The sequence below is a fragment of the Neomonachus schauinslandi genome, chromosome 8 (assembly GCF_002201575.2).
Source record: "Neomonachus schauinslandi chromosome 8, ASM220157v2, whole genome shotgun sequence".
In the NCBI taxonomy this organism is placed as follows: domain Eukaryota; kingdom Metazoa; phylum Chordata; class Mammalia; order Carnivora; family Phocidae; genus Neomonachus; species Neomonachus schauinslandi.
Genome location: NC_058410.1, coordinates 75,195,550 through 75,204,149, shown reverse-complemented (window position 1 = coordinate 75,204,149; position 8,600 = coordinate 75,195,550).

Sequence of the window (8,600 nt, the reverse complement as noted above, 5' to 3'; positions counted from 1 at the left end):
AGGAGTAGAAAAGACAGGAAGAGTCATGGGAATGACAGATTCTGGGGTCTGACAAAGGAAAAATACAGATGGGTTCAAATTATCAAGAGTAATTTCTCTCCACATATCACAGAATCAGGCAAAAGAAACAAGTTCTTTTCCAGCCAAGCAGATACACAGTAGGTAAATAACTAGTATCTGTGTAAATCACATGCCCTCTAGGAGCCAAAGAGATTCCTTCAAGTCCCAGGTGAATGGTGAGGGGGGCCAAGGGAATCCTACACTAGTTGGAATACAAATATCAGGCCTTGTTGGCATCTCCTCACTTAGAGATAAGAAGCCAGAAAAAGAGCAAGCTGAGGCCCAGGAAAGAATTTCTAAGATAAGAAAAAAGAAACACTACCCAATTAAAAAAGAGCAAAAGATCTGAACAGACATCTCACCAAAGAAGATACACAGATGGCAAATAAGCATATGAAAAGATGCTCAAAATCACATGTCCTTAGGGAAATGAAAACTAAAACAACAATGAAATACCACTACATAGCTCTGAGAATGGCTAAAATTCCAAAGATTAACAATACCAATTACTGGTGAGAACTGGAGCAACAGGGGCACTCATTCGTTGCTGGTAGCAATTCAAAATGTAACAACCACTTAGGAAGACAGTTTGGCAGTTTCTTACAAAGGTAAAAATAGTCTTATCATACAATACAACAATCACAGTCCTAGGTATCCTAAGTAATCACATTCCCATCTGATTTGAAAAATTAAGTCCACACAAAAACCTATATGTAAATGATTATAGCAGCTTTGCTCAAACTGCCAAAAACTGGGTGCAACCAAGATGTCCTTCAACAGGTAAATGGACAAACGAACTGTGGTATAATTATTCAGTGATAAAATATGGAATATTATTCAATGATAAAATAAATGAGATATTGAGACCTGTGAAGGCAAGGGTGCATATCTTAAGTGCATATTGCTAAGTGAAAGAAAACATTCTGAAAGGCTACACACTATATGATTCCATTATATGAGATTAAATTACAGAAACAGTAAACAAATCAGTGGTTGCCAAGAGTTCAGGGGCTTGACAGAGAGGGTTAATTAGGTAAAGCACAGGGGATCTTTTTAATGGTGGTAGAACTGTTCTGTATGATATCTAATGGTGAACACATGGCATCATGCATTTGTCAAAACCCATAAAATTTTACAGTACAAAGAGTGAACCTTAATATATACAATTAAAGGGGTGCCTGGGTGGCTCAGGCAGTTGGGCATCGGACTCTTGGTTTTTACTCAGGTCATGATCTCAGGGTCATGGGATCCAGCCCTGTGTCCAGCTCTGTGCTCAGTGTGGAGTCTGCTTGAGATTCTCTGCCCCTCCCCCTGCTCATGCCCTCTCTCTCTTGCTCTCTCTCAAATAATAAATAAGATCTTAAAAATATATATATATACATATATATATATATACTCACAATGATGAGGTATGTCAAAAAGACAAATGAGCCAATTGAAAGAGCTCCAATGATGAAACAATTTTTAAAACAAAATATAGTATTAAATCATAACCTAAAGTACAAAAGAAATAGTCATGAGTCCATACTGATATAAACTGATGGACTGAATGAATGAATGAATGGAGAACAGACAAATCTCCCATGCAGAAAAATTCCAAATAATCTGTGTAGATATTCTTCCCTTGAGGAAAGGCAACCACTCCTTAAGACAGTGACTTTCTTCTGAAGAATATGATATGGAAAGGGAGGAAAAAGGTAATTTTACATGGAAAAATCTGACAAATATTAACTCAGCCAGGTGATCAAGGTTAATATCAACAGTAATAAGCCATGTTGATGTACCCTTGATACATTCTGATCAGAACGGTGTTTCTTCCTTAAAACCTATAACTCCAGTCTAACCATAAGAAAAATATCAGACAACTCTCAACCGAGGAACATTGTACAAAATATTTAACCAGAACTCTTCAAATATGTCAAGGTCATCAAAAACAAGGAAAATCCAAGAAACTGGCACAGCCAATAGGAGTCCAAGGCGACATGATGACTAAATGTAATATGGTATCCTGGGTAGGATCCTACCTTAAGTTAGGCATTTAGCCCCCACCTACATCTCTAATCTTGGGAGTTAAATAGAGTTCAGGGAATCTTCTATGGCTCACAAAACACTGAACACTGTACCTCAGGCTATGTAGGCTGCCAACTATGAGTATCTTGCACTCTGCACTCTTTGCTTAAGATCTGAAGAGACAAAGTTCATCTCTTGGCATCCCCTGCACCCACCACACACACATACACCCTTACCCTGGTCCAGTGTTTACTGTACTTAGCAGTTTTGTATTTATTTTTCAGTCCAGAGTTTGGAGTATTTTCTAATCTCATCAAAGAAAAGTTTGCTATTTCTCATCCTCTTTTTTTGAAGTTGGTTTTTACATGGAGATAGGGACAGAATGATCTTTATTCTAACATCTTTAACCAAAAGTCCAATATTAGCTTATTTCAAAGAAAAGTAAACATTAAAAAGTTACCTACAATGCTCAGCACTCTTTCCCCTCATTTCCACTATGTTGTATTAGTTTTACATTTTAAGACAAGTAGATTGCAATGGTATTTTGTGGTACCTTTTGAACTTTAAGGTGGTCAGAACAGTGATGTCCTATATGCATTTTAGCATAATAGCAACTGCCGAAACAAAAGATAAAATCACTCTATGCTTCCCGTAAAATTTTGTCAAGCTTTTGGTTAGCAACAAGGAATTCTAACAGATTGACATGGAATTTCTTCGAGATTCTTCCTAGACCTCTCAATAAAAGTTCCCATATTTAAGTGTTTGCATTACCCCAAACAGTACTTTTCCATTAAGTTATTTATACCTACTATGTGTGAGGTATTGAGTCTCAGGAACCAGTTGAATTTGACTTTAAAAATTTTGTTCAAATAGCACTTCAGATTTGATATTGTCAACAGGTACTGAGGGGGATGTAGCAGCAAAAAAAAAAAAAAAGATTTTATATGGTCATCAAACCCCCCCCCACCAGTTCTTTTTTGTTATTTTGTTATACCACTTCTTTGCTTTCCCATGTACCTACTTGGTATACATTAAATGAGAAGTCTCAAAAAATAATGTGCTATAAACACTGCAGCAAGTTAGTGATTTACATTTATAGCATTTATCTGCTAAAGATGTTTCAGAAAATAAAAACAACAATCAAGATACTTCTTTAAAGAAAAGTGTACAGTCATGAGGCTCAAATATCTCAACCCTCCGTAAGAAAGATTTAACTGAAAAGATATGGGATTTTCTTATAACTTTCTGCTTATTCCCAAACCTTCTATCCCCTTAAATAAAGATAGCTCTATGTTAGCCTTCCTCACAATGTCTGAGCAGCTAACATCACTGTGGCACCCGTCTGTGTTGGATGCATGAACCTCCTGAGGCTAGGGGAGCATGTATTCTATGCAGATTGTGCAAGTCTGTGTGCTCTCCTTGGGGAGAGTACAGAACATTACCCAGAGCCTGCGCTCTGCCCTCATGCATCTGTGCCCATCCCCAGGAGGTTTCAGTCCAGCACAGTAGACTTTGCTACTTCTATGGTCTTGGTCTTTGTGTTCCTCCTCCTTCTTTTTCTTCATCAGAATTTTATTTATTTGTTTTATTTTAAATACTTTTCAACTTCAGAGGACATATTGTTTTAGCAGCATTTATCTCTAGGATCACCATTTCATCTAAACTAAATCATAGTATATACGGTCAAGTGGTCAAGAAGACTCCTAGATCTGGAGCCAGCTGAAGAGTTCAAGCCCCGGAGCCACGCCTTCCCAGCCAACCCCTGCAGGGGAGCCTCTCACCTGTGTGCCTTGCTTTCTTGCTTCAGGGGAGGGGAAAGATAATAGCACTGACCTCAGAGTGACTGAAAAGACTACATGAATTAATATAAAGTCCCTGGTACCCAGTAAGCTTCTAATATAAGCTGGCTATTACAGTTCTAATTACGACGTTCCTTCTGAATTGTCTTATACCTTCTTCTAATTTTTAAGCTTCTTGATTTTACCATTTTATCGTCTTTTAAATCATTTTTTATTTATTATTTTTATGTCTTTGTAATCTTTTATTCTACCCTTTTAAAGTTTTAGGGTTTTTTTTTTTTTTTTAAGTTTCTCTTGCTCACTTTTTAAACTGCATCATTGTAGTTAACTTTAATTCTTTTATGGTTGCATTTGTTTTATTACTGAGCCTTTATCCATTTTTTTTTCCTTTTATGTTTTGCCTCTCTCTTTATTGAAACTTTAATTTCTAAGCTTATAGAGTTTTTTCCTTACTTGTTTTTATTTTAACTGTATTTTGTTTAATCATCTATATCTCAATGTTTTAAATATCCTTTATTTGTCCTTTTTTTCTTTCACTTTTCTACTCTTTAGTCTCAATTTTTGTTCTCTAACCTTTTGCTTCTGTGAGTTCATCTATTCCTAATGTCTTCTGTATCTTGATGTCAGTTCTTTGACTTCCTTCTGTGCTTGTTTCTTACAGGTCCAGAAACATGGGAACAGGGAGAATTATGAAGTAAGGCACCCAATAGTGGAAGTGATTAGTACTTATTTTCTTCCAGCCATCCTCCAGCTGTCCCTCAGGCTCCCATTAATGGGGTCCATATTCCCTTCAATGTTGTTTTAAAAAAGACATACATGTGCACACACATGCGCGCGTGTGCATGCACACACACACACACACACAATGGGTAATTTGAGAGACTCAACAGACCAAAATCTCCCCTAGCTCCATAAAAAATTTTATTGGAATGGTACACTTAGATCGCTAAAATAATGCTATTTTATTTTTTAAAATAAAGGTATTCAAAAGGTATTCAAAATAAAAATTCAAGAATGCATTTTAAAAAGCCCTAAAAAACTAAAAAATTATTTACAATCCCACTAGATTACCACCTTTATACTTCAATACATCTCCTTCCTTTCAGATTTTTTTTGAGGTATATATATATATATATTCTTTTTTCCTGTAAAATTAGAGTTATACCATATGTAGGGATATAATCTGCATTTTCCTACTTAACATATAATGATTGTTTTCCTTTGCCTTAAAAATCTTCCAGAAATCATCTTTAATGGTTTCCTATATGCCACCAGATAGATCCACCATGTTTAAGCATGCTTAAAGTTGATATTACTTCTCTTCATGCATAATCCAGGCTTCTATGGAAAGTTAAGTATTCTTAGTCCATAGTCTGTCACATGTACAATAAGAAGGGAAGTAGACTAGATGTAGTCTTCAGAGCAACATCATGCACAGCCTATTTGTAGTAAGTTAGAAACTAGATGATTTTGGATCTCTGGACTAGGAATCATAAACTCAAGTGGCCATAAGGAACCAAGAGGTGACATAAATAATGGCCAGGTCTGAGCATGGGGACAAGAATAGGGAGTGAAAAGGACTGTGGTGAACCAGAAAGTATGGGCTCCTCTAAAGAGGGTAGCCTTCTCCACCTCAAGAAAATTATTATTATATCTGAAATCAGGCCCCACTCTTCTCATTTTTTTCAAGAGAAGCCAGAAATCCAAATTGTTCAATGTATTATCTAATTTTGAGGAACTAACAACTAATGGACAGTTTTAAGGAACACTATTCAGGCCAACACTATGCAAACAAAACCAAACTGTCTGAGAGCTAGGCTCAGTCCATAGGTTACAAGTCCAGACCCCTACACTAGATGGATTATTATCGAAGGAGCCAAATTAAAATTTGGAGAACTGGATACTCTCTGAATCATAAAATCTGATTGAGGTTCACTACACCTTTATCATTTTAGTCTCGTTCACCTATCTGTTTCAACCAAACATGTACAAAGGGTGTGGAACAGACCCAGGAACAGATCCATGCACAGATACCCATCCAGGAGACCCAGAAGCACTTGTGAGTCTGTGATCCCCTCCTGCCTTGAGAAAAAAAGTTTATACTAAGGGCAGGGGAGGCAGGGGAAGAGTCTTTTTTCCCTTGGTTCTACTATTAGTGCAAACTCCTACTTCTGGCATAGCTGAGGAGCAAGGGAATGATGGCTTCCAGAAAGGTCTGAATCAGCATAAAGATATGACTGCACAACTCCTTTGAGAAGAGTTGAAGAGGAAGAATTTCAGAGGAATCATAGGATAGAGGAGAGACACTATGAACCAAGGTTGACATTCCCACACACCTCCTCCAGCCCCGATCAGCAAGGTCTTAGGACTATGTCAAAATTCCAGTATTTCAGACTGGTAAGAGGATGATTTGGGCCTAGATAAGACAAGGTCAAGGAGAAGTAAAAGGGGGTTTACAGAGCTGTTTTTTTCAAGGGTAGCTGGATATTCAGTTGTAGGATCATGGTAAACTCACACTTGGTTGGAACAAGCATTTATTCATTCAACAGGTTCTCACCAAGTACTTAATATAAGCCAGTCTTAATATATGCTAAGCATGGGAATTCAACTGTGAACATGATAGACAAGATTCCTTAAAATCTGGGGATTGATGTAACAGATAAGTAAACAGGTAATTAAAATGTGGAATAATAATGCTAGGGAAAGTGCAAGATATAATGAAAATACATAGAAAAATACCTAACCCAAACTGGAATGTCTTGGAAAGCCTGTAGAATCATTTGGGGTTGTAAATGTTTGGAGAGTGGGAGTAGGAAACTGTTCCCTACAAAGGGATGTGCACATGAAAATACTCAGACACCAAAGAGAGCCTAAAGCCTTAGAAGAACTAAAGGAAGCTTAGTATGGCTGGAGTATTGAGTTCCAGGGGTCAAACAATGAGAGATGAAATATCTAAGAAGATCCAGCATGGATGGTACACTTAAAAGGAATCTTGGCAGTAGCTATGGATTTAAGTGATTTCTCAATCACAGCTATTCTTTGATTAGTGGATTGAGATAGCACAGGGAGCAAGACTCTATTGCAGAAAAGGGGAAGGACTAGAGCTTGGCAGGGTATCAAGAGCCTCCCAAGTGGGCTTGGGCTGAGGATGATGAAGAATTAGGTGCTATTCAAGGATAGAAGCCAAAGTTCTGTCACACAAATTGGTCAGAATAGTTCTCTAGGGCTCACTACAGGTATAGGTCTATAGCAACAGGATAAACTCACAACCCCACTAGGTGTGGACATGACTACATGGTTAAGATTGGTTCACGGCTAGAGATGTCTGTGGAAGACAAATCTTGGGTTGGAAGACATATATTAGTGATTTTCCCTATGGGGAAAAGACAGGAATTAATAAGTGAGAAGTGTCCTCCTCACTGAGGCCTCAGTTGAATTTGTTTTTAAAACATTTTTGATAGAAATTAAGCAGGTTCAGGTTTCAGATTCTGGATCAGGACCTCCTTGAAATCAGTTATACTTTAAGAAAGCCCATATACACTATATAAGTGATATTTCAGAAATTCTATTATGAAAGTATTAGTTTAGCTGAAGCATTATAGGGAATAAAATCTCCGTTTGGCAATAAATGTCAGATAAACAAACAAAAAAAGCACACATGAAACCAACAAATAATTTTAGGCCTCACTTCATGATGAAAGAAAAGATTTTTCTTTTTTTTTTTTTTAAAGATTTTATTTATTTGACAGAAAGAGACACAGCGAGAGAGGGAACACAAGCAGAGGGAGTGAGAGAGGGAGAAGCAGGCTTCCCGCCGAGCAGGGAGCCCGATGTGGGGCTCGATCCCAGGACCCCGGGATCATGACCTGAGCCGAAGGCAGATGCTTAACAACTGAGCCACCCAGCGCCCCGAAAGAAAAGGTTTTTCAATGTTTCCATTATATATTCACTAGTTAGAAACATATTTGTGGCTTAGAATTGAAGTGAGCTTATATTAGACAGATGGTGTAAGCCCAATAGCATGAACTCATGCTACAAAAATAAAAACGTGTCTTTGTAAACATCCATTAAGCATTAATCTCAAATTCTACAAACTAGTAATACAATGTGGAACTTTTTTATGTAAGCCAAGTAAAACAGTGAAATCAGGATTCACCTCTTCTCTAAACAGAAATGAAAAAGTGAACTCTGTCAGAGGCTACTCTGTTTTGTATGCACATTCTCAAACAGCATTTTTCAAACAGTTATCTGTGAACGAATATTTGATGTCATTGTATTCTCACCCTTAATAAAGATTTCTTGGAAATATTTAATAGCATTTGTAAAGCATCATGTCTCATTGCATTCTCACAGTAATTCCATGAGGTATTATTTAAAGCTTAGAGAAGATAAGTAAATTGTCCAAGATGATGAAGCCAGAAGTCATGTCTAGATATAATTCTAAATATACTATTATTGTCAGACTACACATTGATATATTCTTTCTTCTTTAGTGAGTAGTTGTGATTCCAGAGAACTGTTTTTTTTCCCCCTTTCCACTTCTCTTTAAAAAAATCTTCATTCTTGGTATCTATTTTTTCGAACTAAAACTTTAGACCACAAAATCTCTTCCTCAAGCAAAACTAATGTGCTCATTCAACTCCCAAACAAACATAGAGTAAGTGTCAACCATACTCTTGGCACTGTGCTGAGACCAATAAACAGAATACCTACCCCTACATTCACTTTTTT